Consider the following 19,831-nt stretch of genomic DNA (forward strand, 5'->3'; position numbering starts at 1 on the left):
TGTGTATGCAGCGGATTTGAGGTCAAGAGACGGTGCTAGGCTGTACGTACGGGAAATTGTCGTTCGTCATCTTTTTCTTCTTTTTTTCTACTAAAAGGTAAACCCCATCACTTAATCGGATCCGAAATACGTCATTGCGGTCTTCGATAAGTGAGGATACTGTAAAACACGTTTCACGGTGTTTGTTTTGGTGCTATGGTGCTACTTATCAGGTGTGATTGCCTGTTTACAGCTTATTAGCCGCTATTATGGCCACACCTGGACCTGGGCGACGACCTGTAGCAACAGATTGTGATAGGAAATCGATTGATCGGAAGCGGAACCAATAACAAGGTTTAACTGCGCAGATGGTTTTAAATAGAACACTTCGATGCGGGGACAACTTGAAGAAATGCGCATTTCCAGAGAAGACTAAAAATTCTTGCTATTTTCGGTGGTAGATATGTTTTATTTTATTTTATTTCTCTACTTATTATTTTATTACTTATTTATTCATTATTATTTATTACTTTTATTACTGAAGCCGTTTTTTTGGAGCCAGAATCCTTGCAAATAATTTAATTATGATGTAGTATAATAATATGTAGGTTAGGTTTCTTTTATTAAGTTTACTTCCTTTATTGCTCTATTATTTATTATTTATTTTCTTTTTTTATTAAGAAATTAAGCAGATCCATGCCAAATAAGGCGCTTGAATCGCTCATGCGTAAAGGTGCCGCCATAGTTTTTTTTGTGGCGTTGGGAGTCCGCTGCGACTAAATCGCCTGCCCGGGCCGCCTAGCGCTATCGATCGACGGGGCTGCATGCCGTGGTGGCCGGCAATCAGTGTCGAACGCATTGCAGCAGCGGAATTACGATGAGTCTTCACCATTAAACAACCTCATAATCACCTAACCACACTGATTAGTGCAGCCAAAAAACAAAAAAAAAACTAAGAAGTAAAGAGATGCAGCGAAGCATCAAAACAATAAATCTAGTAATAATTCCCACGTTCAAGGAGAGTTTTTTGCCAAATTGACGATGCTGTTGGAATAAAAAAGGATGAAGGATGAAATAGAGGAAAAGGTTTTGGCGGGGGTGGGTTGTCGTCGTTCAGGAGCGAGTTATGTCACCTGTCCCACCTCATTGCCGTAGTAATCCAGAAAAAGCGTCCGAAACAACCCAGTGTGATTTCGTATCTTCTACAGACGTAGTAGAACGATGGGACTCTGTAGTATGTCTGGAATTGAGGAGGGACTACACTTCCGCTTCCCATCCACTCCTGGAAAGATCCGAACATTGTCAATTTCTTGACAATTCCTAATAATTTCTTGATGCCTTTGATTGGTGCCAGAATTTTGGGATTTCATCGCTCGCTCGCTCAGATTGCTTTAGAGAAAGATAGAGAGGGGAAAGAGCTCGTTTTACGAGGGAGGAAGTCTTTCTATTCTTCCAGCCGCGTTGCGGTCGCTAACATAAACATAAGTACCAGCTACCGTAGCTATTTCTCTGATTTTGCTCCAGTTCCATGTGTTTTTTCTTTTTGTGCAGAAATTACTGCACAAAACACATGAAACTGGGCGTAATCGAGCAGAATAGCAGAAAAAGGATCTTTTCCACTTTTTCAATGATCCTTCTAAGCGTATTTGCATGTAAATCGAATAGAATAGAAATTTAAATAAAGCTCCTCGAGAAAATTGCCTTAACGAAAAACTCTTTCATCGATTGAAGTACCATTGAGGCCTTATATATATGCACGAAGAAAAATGAAGGCATTAGTGAAGAATGCAAAATTGCTCTCTCAATCGTAAACAGAAAAGGTTTAGAAGCACTTGAAATTAGAAAAGAGCAGAAATGAAGAAGAGGGAGAGGAGAGAAATAATTTTGTTTTCCGCGGGGAAAAGTCTCATCAGTCATCGAGATCCAAGTTTTCAGCTTTTTTTTCTCCTTGAAAATTACATAGCACAGCTTGAGAAGAGAACAGAATTTACTCCATAACATTTCTGTTTCTGGAATCATCTCGAAGACACGTTTTCATATTTTGAGTAAATGTTCCATATTTTTCAGGGTGAAGACTACTCTGAAAAAAAAATCAACGAAAATCAACGAGTGAAAAAATACGAAACTGTTGGCGACTCAGTAATTTTTGTAAAATTTAATCCTAGTGATGCAGATGCAGTGATTCAACAACAATTATAATGTTATTTTCATTACTATTTATTATGTCATTATTTATTTGTTTATTTTGTTGTCACTTGTTATGTTGTAAAATGCGAGCATTATAGATGGAAATAAACCCGAATCATTCCAGTTCGGCAGAAAATCTCTAAAACTAGCTTGAAACAATCCAGATAAAGATTAGTTGAACTGTAAATGGAGCTAATTCACAGCAAATTCTATTTTGATAAAAATTTCCAATAGATAAAATTTATTTGTTTATCATTCATTATATTATTATCTTTATTATTTTTATTTAATTTTTTTTTCATAAAATTCCAATATGTAAATTTCTTTGAATATGTAACGAAGGCAATTTAAATGTTAATCTATAGTTCAAGGGGAAAATTTGAAGGAAAGTGGTGTTTTTCGGCCGCATGAATGTAAATGACTGACGCTTTTGAAACCTATGAGTGGTTGCCATTTATTTTTAAGCGTACAATATGTAGACGATTCCTTACTTTGGAATTAAAAGAATGGGTAATTTAATCAAAAATGAAGAATTTTCCAGAAATTTCCGGAGAAACAAACGGGGAAGTAATGACGGAAAAAGAAAGAATATTTTAAAAAACTGACCTAGATTCCCGGAATTTCGCCCACGTTTTTGCGGCTAATAGAAGACTGAGATTGGCTTCAATAACAGGAAAAAGTGAAGAATGCAAAATTGCTCTCTCAATCGTAAACAGAAAAGGTTTAGAAGCACTTGAAATTAGAAAAGAGCAGAAATGAAGAAGAGGGAGAGGAGAGAAATGAAGAGGGAAGGGGTAAGGGTTCTTTTTAATGTATCTGTCTATAAAATACAGCAACGATGGAAGCAAACAACTGAAGAGGATCTTGGAAACATTTAATGGAGTGGAAGGAAAGTGAAGAAGTGAAAGAAAAGAAAAGAAAAAGAGACGAAACCAAAAAAAGTAGAAAAGTAATATTTATAGGGTCGACTCACAGTCGAGTTTATTAAGACTAAATTTAGTGACTAAAGTAAAGAAAGTGGTTAACATTCAAACATTTTCCGAATATTTTTATAAGCATATGAGACCTGACAAGTGAAATCCACATGAATTGCGAAAAACCTTCAAACTAAAGCCAGTATCCCGCAAATCCGACGTAGTCGGTGAATTTGCGGGAAGCGCTAGAGATGAGGTTGTAGATTGCGGGATCCAGGGTGGTTCCGCTCATCTCTTCCTAGCTGTCGTAATAAAAACGGCGTAATAATAAATATGTCGTAATAAAAAAAATAAAAATGGGAATCGCTTCAGTTCCTACGAAGTGCGTTGGAACGCTCCTCTATGTACACGTTCTGGTTCCCTTAGCAGCATATTCAATGGTTTTACTTGAACGAGCTAGTGAGAAGACATCAGTGGTCCCCGACCGCTCGCAGTCGGATGCGGGGCATGCACAAGGGTGGCACCTTGGGTCCCAAATCGTCTTCACGATTTTTTCTACGAGAATTAGGGAAAGATGAGCGGAACCATGTCGGGGCCAGCAATCGACAGCCCTATCTCCAGCTCTTCCTGCGGAGTCCTTGACCACGACAGATTCGTGCTATGCTGCCTCTAGGAAGACAACTCAGAAGGACGGCAGGAATGACTCAAAAGTGGAATTGAGGATCAAGACTAATGGAACCATGCTAAGACAACCAAAAAGTAGAAAAAAATTATTTCAAGAAAGAAGGTTTTTTTTATTTATTATTTATTTTTTTTATTATTTTATTATATTATTATTATTTTATTATTTTTGATTATTTTATTATATTATTATTATTTTATTATTTATTATTATATTATTTTTATTTTTTTTTTTTTTTTTTTTTTTTTTTTTTTTTTTTTTTTTATTATTATTATTATTATTATTATTATTATTATTATTATTATTATTATTATTATTATTATTATTATTATTACTATTATTATTGTTATTATTATTATTATTATTATTATTATTATTATTATTATTATTATTATTATTATTATTATTATTATTATTTTTATTTTTATTATTCAGAGTACGAATTCAGTTAGAAAGTAGTCTGACATACAATGGTGACCAAACTGCTATATAACGACTAATGGGGAGAGAAATATATCAGTAAACGTATTTATTCGCGATTCGAAAAGAAAATTCAGTTGAAAAAGTGAGAAGATAATGAGGGTCCCGTTTGGGAAATTAGTAAAATTCCGTCATTAGCAATAAGTAGCGAGCATTAAACCATAACCTACAATCTTTTTAAGTTAACCTTTTCGTTAAATTTTAAATTTTAATGTTAAAGGTATTTTACATTAACCTTTTTGCGGTGAAGTTCTAGAAATCATAGGTATACTTCACAGTACTAAAATACACTTCTCCTAAAGTAAAGCGAAAAAAAAAAATTGAAGCGCCTCGCGACTAAAAGCCCAAGGTTAAGACTTAAAGGACGTTTCTTCCCCGAGGGAAAAAAAAACTAAAAAATTAAATTTACATTAGATTAAAAAAATTACATATGAAACAGTTTTCATACATTGCTTTCACACAATTTTTGAAATACATGGAAGTATTAAAATTGTGATGAAAAGGAGAAATCTAAAAATTTCACAGCCGAATTGCTTTTGGTTTTTCCATGTTATCCATAATTTTCACTCCTTGGTTGAGCAGTTTTTAGTGCGGAGATATAGGAAAGGGCCGATGTCGTTGGGATGTGCTTAGCTCGGCCGAGTTCGGCTCACGTACAGAGCTTTCATGTGTTACTTTATTGTTGGTCGATGTTTCCCGATCAATAGTGCCGGGAGCCGTGCAAACTGCCCGTCGTCCTCGAGGGCTGTGGGCCGCCGCCTGCACTCGACGGACGACCTTCGTCGAGCGACGGCGGCGACGGCGGCGGCGGCGCCGATTTGGTCGGTTCAGCAGCGCTTAACCCCGCTACCTCTGCGGAATTACACCCGGTTCACCTCATTTTTATTTTAATCACCTCATTTCACTCTATTATGGGAATAATTGTGCCGTTAGTTCATATTCGGTGCAATTTCGGCCATTTTCGTTGATGAACGGGGAATTTTTACGTACTTCGTACGTACGTACTCCCAACCTTTTTTATTATCGTGCCAAGAGCCAAGCGGAGTTATTTAGTTATTTATTCATTTACTCAAGATTGATTTACCCACAGGTGTCCCGCAAACAAAAACAAGAAAGGACAGAATTCCACCTACATAAATCTCTTTTTTTTCTCACTAGAATTTCCACGTGAAATTTGAATTCAAATTAAATTTAGTTTCGTGTGCTGCTACAAGTTTTTTTTTCATGTTTCTGCTACAAAAAACTGAGAAATTCTCATTCAAGATGCTTTTAAAATAGAGGATTTCGGTCTGAAACGATTTTTAAGTCAACCAATAGAAAAATTAACTTAATTAACTTTCATTTATAAAGTAACTGAGAAAAAAGGACTTTTTGCCTGTCCCTAGAAATTTCCAATAATTGTAGAGGTACATTTTGAAGAAGAAAATTTAACGCTTTTCTAAAATAAACTCGTTTCAGCAAAAAGAAAAGAGGATTTTTCCCTCAAAACCCCGAAGGAATATGCTCCTTTTTCAAAGTGTAGAAGTCTTTGTGGTCGAATAAAGTGAACTCGCCATCTATACGGTAACTGTAGAGGAAAAATAGACGTCTTCTAAACTCCGTTGTTTCGTGAATGATATTTATTTCTGTTTCATTTTTTTTCCGTAATAAACGAAGAATATGCACCTTAGAAAATATTACCTTAAAAATTATTAATATGCACCTTAAAATACCTTTAAAGAGGAAAAAAAAGAGACAAAAAATTTTGCCAAATGTTTCAAAAATTTCACCATGCATTCACTAAATAATAGTATTCTTCAAAAAAATTATTGCTACTGAATCATTTTATTATAAGTTACTTTAGGTGATTAATTAAGATAATCGTTTAGATTATTATAAAGATAGTAGATAATACAGTATTATTAAATATAGTAAATAATATGATATTATCAAATATTTTAGGTAATTACTTCGTGTTATTATTTATTATTATTTATTAATATAATAAACTATTTAAAATAGGGACAATGAAAATCTTTCTGTTTATTTTATAGCCGCAAGGGAAAAAATTGCAAAAGTTTATAAATTCTGGTTTATACGGAATTTGTATACACAACAGCAATATTATTATACATTTCGCACGAGCAGTTACCGTAATCCTGCAACTATTCCCGAGAATCCGGTATTATTACGTTGCAATTTCTTTGCAACGCCAGCAATTTCTCATTTCACATTTCCCTCCCGGAGGAATGGAGAGGGAAATGTTGAATGGAGGAGGTGGAGGGAGGGGGAACGGGCACAGAAAGCTACCACATCTATTATTATTCTGTTTTATTTTTATTTATTTTATTATTATTTTGTTTCTTATATTTTATTATTTGATTTTATTATTTTATTATTATTTTGTTTTGAAACTTTAAAAAAAATTTATTTTGAAATTCGCATTTTTCCTCCTTCTTCTGAGGATACAATGAGGACATGCATAGCACTCTAATTAACCTGACAATAATTAATTAATTAATAATAATTGCTAATAATAATAATAATAATAATAATAATAATAATAATAGTAATAATAATAATAATGATAAATAATTAGTAATAATAATTTCCCGGAAAACCATATCTGCGCCCATGTAACGCATTTCTTATGCATCGTTTCAATTGATCGATAGCTGTTATGACGTTAATCATTGATCTCTTATAATCGATCAATGGTCCGACGATCAAAGATCACTCATCGATAGGAGAGCGAACAGGTTTGTACAGCGATGATTCATCCGTAGGTTCATTGTGGTAAATAATTGCACCGTAATCAGTACAGTACTCATCAGTACAGTTTTTTTTTGAAGGAGGGATGTTTTTTGAAAGTTTTTTGTTAATCACCGTAAATTTGATTCCTATCACGTGACCCGATGTGTCGCTGATGGAATTTGATCTATTGGAAATCATTAATCAATCGTTCTCTCCTACCGGTCTCTTCTATCTTCGCACCAGTCCCATTCATTCATTCACTTAATTTCCTTTCTAAATTTCATCGTTTTCCGTTCTCTAATCAATATTGTTATTTACTGTTATTGTTGTTTTTATTGTCTTATATTTCCTGGTTATTTCATCGTTTGCTATTTCCATCAACGCTTGCCCGCGCGCGGCCGCCGCGACGCGTCCAAAGCAACTCGTCCACTTTCCCTGCTTAGCACACACTATCTCTTCGCTCCGGCCGACTTTTCGAACGCTCATAGCGGACGTCCGGGTAAACATAAGTATGTAAACATGTAAACATAAGCATGTATACATAAGTAATAGGCTCTGTATAGGCTTTTGTAGCAGAATTTCCTAGGGAATTCTTGCTCGCTTACTCTTTCCTTCTTTTTTTTTTGCTGTTGAGGATGGGAGGGATTGGTAAACCAGTTCTACATCGAGAGACTGACTCATCTTTTTTTTTGTTGTTGTTGTTAGGATTTAACAAACCATTCGTTACTCATTTGTTTGTTTTCACGAATCACTGTCGATATTTGTACTTTTTGATTTTTCCTTTTCGAATCTTCCACAAATTTTCTTCTCTCATGATTAACGAGTGCACTTTTACTGTAGCCAAAACACTGGGGAGCTGACCTCATGGATATTTATCTTCAACTTTCAAAATATCTATTTTCCTTCTCGTTCCTGAATGGATGAAATACATACACCGCGTCTCGCTGCCCTTTTCTTACGTTCCGTAAAATATTTATCCGATGTTCGCCCGCAGCTACCGTAATAGCTACGGAATTTCTCTTTGAAATTCGGATTTATGTCCTTATCGTAACTGCAATATTAATTATCCAATAGTAATTAATTATAGCAATTATTCAGGGTGATTTATCTGCAAAGGAAAGATTTGTAACAAAAGCGCATAGCTTGCAAGTTTTTTTTTTGTCTTTTTTTTTCTGAGAAAAACCAATTAACACCTTTGAAAAAATATGATTGATAAAATAATAAATAATAAAACCCAAATCCGAAAAAAATCCGACAAATTTGTTTTGTGATCCTACAATTCCAGGGATTTATCCTAGGAAAATATGTGAATTTTTCTTGATTCTCACTCAAAGGAAAAATGGCGTGCACCAAGGCTGCTCGAGCGATTAATTTTATTATCTTCTTGCGCTTCGAAAAAACATCAACCATAGTTTCGATGGGACCGCAGCATTGATCTCTGCGCTGTCCCTCAGCGACGTGAGATCACACTTCGTTCGAAAACAACTCTGCTCCTCTCTTATCAAGGCTCGTTCAAGCGGAACAAACATCGTCGTGATCTTTTTTTTCTAAAAAAAAAGTTATCGCTTCAGAATGTTTTTTTTAATCTAAAAATGTGGATATAACATACAACTTGTTCCGTTTTTTTTCCATTTCTCATTTCCTTCAGGTTTTCTCTCTTCTTTTTTTGAGGGCAAAAAGAGAAAAAAAAACTCTATGGCCTGTCGTATTGATTTTTATGTAGTTATACACGAGGTTGTTATCGATTAATTTTATTCGTTAACATTTTATATAAATACCTTGTATAAGACTGATGGTACTCTGCAAATTTGCTGTTTTTTTTCTAGAAAAAAAAACTTTACGTTAGTTTTTTTTTGACTTATGTCTTCTCTTCAACGAAAAGTGCTTCACCTCAAAAGCACCTAAAATTTTATTCTGGTGATTATGTACTTTCGCTCGTTGCTCCACTCAATTTTCTCACTTCAAGTGAAAATTTGGGTGATTTTGTGCATGCAAATTGTGGAACATTATTGAGGAGCGGAAATAGCGGAAAATAGAAAAATTTTATTCGTACGTATACCGTAGTCCATTTCTATGCAAAAAAAAAACCATGAGCTTTCAACTCAACGTGAAAATGCTTAAAAGACGCCCTTTTTCTTCCTCTCCTTTCTTTTGTTCGTTTAGATAGCAATTTCAGAACCCACCTTCATAAATACACACCTAGTAGACTTTTTTTAACGGTTGTGTGGAAAATTTTTAGGAAAAAAGTAAATTTAGAATTAAATAATTTTTCTTACAAAATTTTCAAAAATCATATTTATGTATGTGTATTTATGTGTTGTATGAATGTATATTCATTTATTTATATATTTATATATTTATTTATATTTGTACTAATATACAATTTCATTTAATCAAATCAACGTGCACGTTACGGTATTCTATTTATAGCGTTCAAAGGCAACAACAAACAGCTGGAAAAAGTCTTTAGTGTTATTTTCCACACTCTCAAGGACTTAGGACTTAAGATTGCGAAGAGTGTCGGATTAGATTCTTCTTAGAGTTCGCAATTTACAAAATTAAAATAAAATTAAATAAAAAATAATTCACAAAAACAATTTACTTCTCCAGTTTTTTTTTGCTGTTTCAGGCTCGAGTATGAGCATTAAAGGCTAAAAATTAGAGCGCAGATGTTGAGATCGTTGGCTATCGATCAATAAATCCGAATCAATGAGGACGATCAACTGATTATTGCACAAAAAAACTTCTTTTTTTGTGTTCTTTGCTTTTTATACTTATGCATTTTTAAAGACAACAACGAAAGAAAAAAAAAACGAGATAGAAATTAAAATATAAGGAAATTTTCAAAGAACAAGTGAAATTTATCAAAGGGTGCACAGAAAAATAGAAATTAGCTGGAAGAAAAAGTATTTTATGGAAATATCACGAATTTACATTTATAAATTAACAAAAAACCGTAAAAAGACCATGAAGCTTATTGAGAAGAGAGGTTAAATGATTGATTAAGAGAAAATATGGGAGAAATTTCATTGTTTCAATGTAAAAAGTGAAAAAAAAGAGAAAATACTGCCTGGAATGCTCAGCTTTCAATACTTCATTGATCCAAGGCGAGCACAATTTACAGCCGGCCTCATTTCTCAGGCAGAAGGTCGTATTTAATGGGTGGGAAAGAAGAAAATGGTTAAATATAAACTATTTTTGTTTTTTTAAATTTAGTTTAATTTGTTTATTATTTTTCGGAAGCGTATTCTCTGAGGATCCAGCGGTTTCGATTCGATCGCTTTTACAGTTTACATCAATTTATTATAAGAATAATTTTATGTACGGTACGTAAGTAGCCGTTTTTTTGAATCCAGGAGCTACAGTAGTCCACTTTTCGAAATCCTACTAGTACTTGTAAGCGGCACAATGTGAATTTCTTCTCCACAACTCTAAAAAAACTCTCTGGATTACGGTAACTGCTGCGAGCACATACACTCATTTGCATGACCAAAAGTACGTGAGCACTTGTGTGCAAAAGGCGAATGAAACTGCTGCTGGGGCCCGTCCGCTCTCGTTCTGCTATACGATTGGGTCTCGAACGCGAACGCTCGTCTCAATACGGCGAAAATTGCATTTTATTCGATATATTCCTTCCCGTACTCTATCCTATTTTCTATTGAACAAAATCGCTCCCATCTCTCTTTCGGCCTAGTGATTGGGTCCCAAAACGAGCTTTCATTATGGCGGAAGCTATAGAGCATGGAAAGGGGCTCCCAGAGATGCTCTCGCAAATGTGGTTAATGTAGCCGGTAGTGGACGGAACCACTATGGGTCCTGAATAGTGGGACCTTCTTTTCCGTCTCCCCTCTTGTTTCTGGGATTCTGTCCTGTTCCATATCGATTATAATGGATCTATCTCTCTTTCAGTCCTGCGATTGGGTCCCAAATGGGATTCTCACTACGAAGAGAACTATACCCATTCAACAATTTTTTTCTTTTACTCTACCTTATTTCCTATTGACGTATTTGTTGTCAGTAATTAGTTTGCGTGTCAACGGGTCCCACAGGCTCAGGTTTTCCCCGAATTTCGAGTATTTCAGAAGTGGGACCTCTTGAATATTTCACTTTTGTAGCACGTAGCAATCCAACGAGTCACGAGTCAGTGGTTATTCCTGGAATTTTCCATCCTTTTCTGTGGTTTTTGATGTTTCTTCCGCGATACGTTGGTACTCAGCTCTGATGCTCCCGGTCCGCGAACTGATCCGATAATTTCGCTGATTTCATGATCCGTAGATACTACACGGGTACTTCAGAAAATGTTCTTTGATCTTTGAAAGTGTTTAATTTCGCGTTGTTCAATGGAAACGTCTCTCGTCAGCGGCTGTGCATTATGTTTGTTCAGCGGGTTCGCCGGCCAGCCTGCGAAAGCAACAACGGTTCCCGAATTTCATTTGCAGCTGCATTTTCCGTCTCTACTCGATGCACACAAGCTGATCTATCTACCGTAACGCTACGCCGTTTCCACCTTTTCCCGGGGAGAATTTTTACATCTACTCATCACCCAGCCCTGATTTCCGTATTTTGTCCACTTTTACCTATCTTTATTTGATTCTCTAAAAAGTTTCTTTCCGGAATTTGTTTTCTTTTTTCAGAATTCTCGAATCTCGATTCCTTAAAAAATGTCAGAATTTTTCAGAATTCTCGAATCTCGATTCTTTATAAAATTTGCCGGAATTCTAGTAAGCTCTTTTTGATCTTGGTTTTGTTTCAAGGCACAGCTGTGGTAAAGATCCTGGAAGAAGAGATGGTGGTTGAGTTTTCAAATAGATAAATAAATAAGCAAATAAATAAAAATATAAATAAAAATTTGGAATTGAAATTGAAATTTGACATTTGGAAAGCGGAACGAGAATGTACTGTAATGTGTTCTTCTTGACTATTTCTTTTTGAAGAGCTTTTTTTTTCGCGATTCCGAGGTTTTCCGAACCTGAACAGACTCGATGGATTCCTCCTCAAAACTCTTCCAGTTTCCAGTTTTCCAATGTTTCCGATCGTTTTCTTCCGTTTGACAACGACTCCTTTTAATGAGATGACAAGGAATTATCGTATTTTATTTTGCTCTTCTACTGGAATAGGTATTACGGTAGGATTTCGATGAGAATAATAGCTATCCCCGTCGTCGACAACGTTTCTCATTCCGAATGGTTTTCCACTTATGCGAATGTATTCGGTTGCATTTCATCAAAAAAGAGAAGAAGGAGGAAAGAAATGATCGGCGCCATCTTCGTTTCAGACCTCAGCTGCAAATTTTCTTCGAGAATTTCTGATTTTTGAGCAAATTTTCCTGAAGAACCACAATCGTAGAGTTCACATCAACAGCAACAACAAATTATCAATGAATATGCGCTAATCCTATTTTACGGATAAAACTTGATTTTCGTTCAGGCTTTGGTAGTAGATCCTGAAAATAAGGGAGAAATTTGATGGAATCCCTAGTAGGATTATTTAAAACCTGCCACATTCTGATCCCGCCGCGAAATAAAACCACACCCATCCCCTCCAAAAAACCAAAGTTCGTTGGAACACCACTATCGGAACGATGTACGATGGGGTCCACGGGTACGAGGAGGGGCGCGTAAACTGGGCAGAGATAAGAAGTTCCCCAGCACCCCCTACAAACCATAACGTCCAAAAATTTACTGACATGAAAAGAAAAACTCGGGGGAAAACACAAATATATAATATAAATATCTAAAGACAGGATTTGTCCCAAAAATTACGCAGAGAGTTCCGAAAATCAATTCATTCATTCGTTCATATGTTCAGAATTTGCACCTAAATATAATATAATACAACAATAACAAATATAACAATATAATATGAATATGAATATTATGATATAATGATATAGTGACAAAATATATACAAACAAAAAAGTACAAACAAAAAATATAATATAAGAATAATAAATAAATAATATAACAATAATATGTATAATACAAACAAAAAAAAAACAAAACAAACAACAAAGTAATATAGAATATAGTAATATATTATGTATTATAACAATATAATGTATATAAAATATAATAATAAATAAGCAATAGTAAATAATAATAAATTATAATACTAATAAGTATGAAAATAATATAAGTTAATTAAATATATAATACAATAATGTAATAGTAAATATGAAAATAATATTTATATATATTATATATATAGATATAAATATGTATATATATATATAGAACAAATATATGTATAATATAATAATAGAATATATAGAATAAAATATATATAATATAGAAATATATATATATATATAATGTTATGATGTAATAATAAGTATGAAAGTAATATAATATAAATAAAAGAATGAATTATAATACAAATGTATAAAATATACATAAAGATCGGATTTATTTTTTTAATTTTATGATTTTGTCCCCAAGAACCATAAGAAGAGGTCCGAAAATTAGGAAAATTTTTCGTGACGAAATCTTTACCCATTGATCCTTCACAAGAATGACTAAGAAAACGGGATTTTTGAGGGAATGGGAGGGAGTGCGGCCGGCCAACGAACCACCAACACCTACCACTCACTCAGTCACTTGTCATTCGCGACGTGGGACCGTGACTCGATGAGTCATCCCCGTCGTTAGATTTGGTTGATTTTGCCATTTTCGATGACGTTGAACATAAATTGTTGCGAAATTCCCTTTGATTTCAGGGGTATTTATGGGAGAAAACGTTTAGAAATGTTTATCGATTTTCTCCAATACGTACTATCACGTCTATCGCTTCTTGGAGCTCACTTTTCCAAGATTTTCTTCTTCCACGGCACGCTGTTCTATTTCTTGGAAAAGATTTAGAAAAGTTTTTTTCTTTCTTGTTTTCCTCAGTGCAGTTTATTTCTCGGGCTGCGACACGAAACTTAGAACTTCCATCAACGCTATTTTTTCTTTGAGTGAAAATCAAGAAAAATTCACATATTTTCCTAGAATAAATCCCTGGAATTGTAGGATCTCGAAGAAAATTTGTCGGATTTTTTTTTCGGATTCGGATATTTCCGTGCAATAATCAATAATCAGAAATCAATAGATCATTTCTTGCAGATTCCAGATATTTTCCTTTTCTCCGGAATGTGAATAAGAAACAAATTAAATGAGCGGCAAGCTGGTACTGGAACGAAGAACGAGGAAAGCTTTGCCGTTTCCTTTCCGTTGCGTTTTGACAAATATTTCTATATTAATATTATTTATTATTTCCAATCAATCATTATATTTTATTTATTTTATTATTATTTATCATTATTATATATTATATATTATTATATTTCTTCATTATATTATACATATATATTCCTAGTGGTAGGTAGAGAAACATCAACATTTTCGTTGCACGTTTTTTCCTTTCTCTCCCTCATAAACCCGCGTTTATGTTTCGTAGCATTCCTACGCGGATCCATAAACTATGGGACGATCCTCACACGTAATCAACGACCGTTATGCTTTTTTTTCTCTCGTTCCGTACACTTTCCTATTAATAGAATCCATGGAAGCACACAAATGTCGATGTCTAACGCGCGATTTTCCGGTTGTAATGGAAGTAGTAGAAATTCCGGATTCCTCCCCGCTCCACGTCACTTTTCACCCCCAATTTTCCTTTTTTCTCCGTAACGATTCCCAGAAAAAGAAGTTTATTGCGTTTAGAATCTCAACTTGGAGGAGATTTGGGCAGGAATTTCGTATCCAGACGTAATCAGGGTTTAATTCCTAGCAGTGTAGACACATCAGCTAAACAGCTATGTATGTACAGTATACAGTACATGTACAGTACATAGTTCCAGTTTTTTTTTCTGAAAAAAATAATTTTAGAATTAGACCTAAAATTCCTAATCAGATGTGTTCCTAACTTAACGAATACGGTGTTATTCCTATTTTATCTATATTAGTACATTAGTTATATCGTAATATATAGATGTTTTGCAGCTATTCCAAATCCATCTGTGTCCATAACACTTTAACGATCAATTCTGTCAACAAATATTCTATTATTTGGGGAAATTTCGTGCTGCGTGCCGATCGGCTTCCATCACTGGCGTCTGGCGTAGGCTTTCCAGTGTTTGCAATGCGACATCGCTAAGTTTCCAGCAAAAATTTTCTCTTCAACGATCGAACGACGTGTGTTTATGTTTTCTTGCTATAAAATATAAATAAAACATAAATAAACATAAATACACTTTCAAATGACGAGGTTTCAAGAAGAGAGGACCTGGAGATTGATCGAACGACGGTTGTTAGCGTTTTTTTTTTGTGTGGAAGAATGTCTGAGTCTCCTTTTTTCAAGCGAACGCAACGAATCGACCGGACCGGGATTGACAACTGATCTCTGATCGATTCGTACGTACGGGTATGTCCTTGCCGTTACCTATAAAGGGCACCCACCGCTGCATGACTCGATCGACCTTGAGCCGCCGACCGATTCATTGCGGCTGTTGCGTTACGTCTGCGTTGTATTTGTAGGTCTCGTCTACCGTTATACTATAGTATAAATGTAATAATAATAATAACAAGTAATAATACCAAATAATAATAGTATAATAAAAGGATTCATATGTTTTGGCAGCAGATTTTTCCTGCGAAAAAATTCCGATACGGAATGATCTGTGATCCCAAAAAAGAGAGGATCAATAGATTATTTCTTGTAGACTCTAGATTTTTTTCTGTTTTTCGGAATGTGAACAGATTCGCAAACCTTTTCTGGGTTTTCTTTCTCAAACACTTTCTTCTCGCCTGAGGCTCCTGATTTCTATTTTTCGAAATTTTCCCTGTCCACTAATAACTAGTGAGTATTTTTATAATATTTTCTAGAAATAATATATTATTCATATGAATGTTTTCCCGGAAGATTACGTTAAAATTAATCAAGTTACTTAGATTTTTTCTAGTTTCATTAAATATTTTTTTTAATAGAGGAATTTAAACCGGAAATCTCTGCTATTCTGTTTCATTCTGTTTGTTTTTTCCCAACCTTCGAGTCAATCCGCTCTCCAACAACTCTTTTTGAACGAGAATTTCACAAAGTGTGTTTGCATCGAAAGTGTTGCGCAAACATTTCCCTGCGAGGGAAGACCAGGGATTTTATTTATTCAAATGTCGCTGTGGGACCGCTATACCCTATGTATACCCTATACTGTTCAGATTTCTTGCTATCTCATATATTTTATGTGGTGGATTTCGTATTTCCCCGGAATAGGGTTAAAATTGTCAGAACCTCTCCGCCGTAGGTCGACCATTGATAAAAAGGTAAAGCCGCTATGAGTTTTAACCTTGAAAATATTCACCCTCGGCCGACGTTTATCGGGAAAAATTCGCGGAAAACATGAAAATTATCAGAATTTAGCTGTAGGGGAGGTTAAAGTTCTGATAATAATTCTTTTGCCCATGTTCGACTGTCTTTGAATCTTGCAATGTTGAAACGAAGTTTTTTATAGTTCAAATTGTAAATTGTAGAAGATCAATACCTTGGCTTCCGCTCAAGAAAATCAATTAAAAATAATTCTTTTGGCTAAATAAATAAAATTTCTTCTTTAAATAAAATTTAAAAAAATTAAATAAAGAATAAAATAAAAATAAATCATTGAATAAAATAAATTTAAACCTTCCTGAGGGTGACAATTGGACCGATTGAATTTGACCACACTATTATCATCACATAGATCTTTATCCATCGTCAAGCGCCAAGGGTCATTTGTTTATTATTTATTTATCCAGGTTATTTGGATTTATTTTATTTAAACACTAACTTAGTTGCTTCGATCCACAATCTTCACTGATAATGCGCGCACCAACATCAATTCCAATCCAAAAATATGGATTGGAAGCCACATACTGAGACGGAAAGGTGGTCGACCACCGTTATCGCGAAATCTTTTTCAAGTGACTGAATTGAGACCGTGACCTCTTCTTCTCTTTCCACGAAAATTCTTCAGCACTTTGTGATTTTCATCAGTATTTCTTCGAATTTGTCGATTCCGAATTCGATTTCGGGAAAAAAACACTGCAGTACGTAGGATACGGTATCGTGGAATTGTGGTAATTCTCATGAGGACTTCAAAACCTTCAGAGATACGTCACTTGCATATATTCCATATATATCCGTAGAGTTCTACTTGGGAACAAAGGAGGCCCAGAAAAAAAATCGGCAGAATTTGTTTAGTTTGCTGGGAATTGCTAAATTCTCGATTTTCAGCGGATATGCGAGGGAACTTTCTTGAAATTTCCGCAATGGGGTGATAATTCTGCAAAACGTTGTAATTGAAATTCAAATCGAAGTAATTGAAATAATTGAAATAGAAATTGGAAAGTGGAATTTATAATTGCTAAGCAAAAACTGGATATGGGGATCTATTCTCTTGCAACGAATAATTAACTGTTGCTTAACCAACGGAATCAATTTGCTTTGTTGCTTTATTTATCTATTTATTTATTTATTTATTTATTTGTCTACTTATGAATGCTTAACTGTACAAATTTAAAAATAAAAACCAGATAACAGGAGCTGTACGCCTCTGGGAACCGCGGTATTTACGATCCTATAGAGCGCGTGTGTGGTATTTGATGGATTTCCAATCCAGGAAGGCGTATGCTTAGGAAAGGAACAGCAAATCCTATTAGGTCACAATATCCGGCGAAGAAGGCAGGTGTAGCGCAGTCGGTAAGAGGTTCCGCTATGTATGCACGATCGATCGATGGTTCGAAACCGCCCCGGTGCCAGCCATGCTTTTCATCCCTCCTGGATCGATAAATTCAGGTAAAGACACTGGCTACTGCTCGCAAGTCATTGTATAGGCTAGACAGGCGTTCGTAAACCACGTAGAATTCTATTTCTTGAATTTCTCTCGTTCATTTATTCATCTTCTTTATTTTCTTCTGTTTCTGTTCTTACCAATTCGATTCAATATCGTTCTTGAGCCGAGCAGCAAATTAATATTCGCAATTGAAAATATTTTATACAAATGCTACGTCCTAGTGGCTATAGACGAGCGGGTTTAACGGAATCTGTAAGAGGTTCCCCTGTGAACGATCAGTCGATGGTTCGAAACCGCTCCGGAGCCAACCAGGACCTCCATCCCCTTGGGGTCGATAAATTCGTTCTAAACTATGTAGTCTGGAAGAATAGAAACACTAACTTCATACATAGGCTGGGCCCGCAAGTCATTGTACCGGGCAGAGACGGGTTTGTAAACCTCAAACGATTCTGAATTGAAGTAAACGTGGTGTGGCGCATCCCAAGCGGATTGATTATCCCCAGACACTTATCCTTAAACCCCTATTTAACATAGAACCCCCTATATATGCATTGCCGTATGGGAACTTCAGCTAATTAAAGTAAATAGTAAAAAAAAACTTGGGCATAGTTGAGAAAGCAGTGCTTTTGTAGACGCAGACGTGCGAAGGAAAACTCATAACCATCCAGCAAGCTGCGTGCCCATTTCAGAATGTATCCAAGCAACACAGCTGAATGTACTTTACGGAAAATTTCCATTTCCACACTTCCAGTTGCCCGGCTACCGCCGATCCACTATGGATTCGAAAAAAAAAATAAATAAGAAAGAAAAAAAGAAACGTTGCCATAGAGAAAAGAAAACGTGGATTTCTTTTCTCTATGGCGACGTAGCCATAACGCGAACGATTTCGAAAGAGCGTCGAGCACATTGGTTACGGTTGAGTCGCTCTAGCTCCTGTACTTTTAATAAATTTTTTGTTTTACTCTAATAAATCTAGGATTCGTTTATGGATTTTTAGTAGGACAGCGAATTCCTACATGTTTCTAGATAGATGTGAAATATGCCTAATAGAAATGAAATAATAAAAAGAAATTCTAATATGAAATAGAAATAAAAAAATATGGAAATAATAGAAATATGAAATATAATATATCCAGGAATTGAAAATGATTTGTTCAATCGATCTACAACTTTTAGTGAAAAGGGGAGATTTATTGGCATTCTTTTAGGAAATTTTTGTTTTGCAGAAAACCCAAAAGAAAAACTTATAGAACATTTGAGACAGAAACTTGGACAGGGGCTAGTTTTTTTCCTGAAAATTTAGCATTCTTTCTAAGGTCTCTAAGAAGGAAAATGACAGTATTATATTGACAATGTAAGTCACTATCTATATGTATTCCACCTTTGAAGGAAATTTTTCAATTTCTTTTCGGATGATCAAAATCGAGAAAAAAATAGAATTCTTAAGATTCTGAATTGATGAGGACCAGTGATTGTTGTCATACAATTTTCCTTTCTCTAAAAATACTTTTTTTTGAATTTTTTCAAACTATTTGTTCGAAAAAAACAATCCAAATTATTTGTTCTGTGTAAGTAATGCGTAGCAGTAATGGTTCAAACGGTAATATTAGCTACAAACTACGATTTTTTCTGGAATTTTCCACAAACGTTTTCGATTTTTTTTTTTTTTGCAGAACAACAAAAAGAAAATTCATGAATAATATTGTGACAATAAATTAATGTAAAATGAAAATAAATTTATGTAAAGTTCACATTTTGATGCACATACAATTGCAATTGGCCATTTTTTGCACTATCGCTGAAGAGAAAGTCATGGAGAAAAAAATCATTTGTTTATTTATTTGTTTTCGTTCACTCGGAAAGCGCAGCATCGATCGGATCTCCCTGAAACAACGTCGCTGGTGCGCCGTAACCACCATCCTTCGTGCACATTGCTGTACACAATGGCCATGCCGACCATTTTTTTTTCCCGGCCGCTCGGCCGCGCCGTCTCCCGTTTCAACTCGCGGCGGCGGCGGGACATCCTTGAGGTTTTTACGGTGAGCAATCCCATCGATC

Source organism: Necator americanus, chromosome II (genome assembly GCF_031761385.1).
Source record: "Necator americanus strain Aroian chromosome II, whole genome shotgun sequence".
NCBI lineage: Eukaryota > Metazoa > Nematoda > Chromadorea > Rhabditida > Ancylostomatidae > Necator > Necator americanus.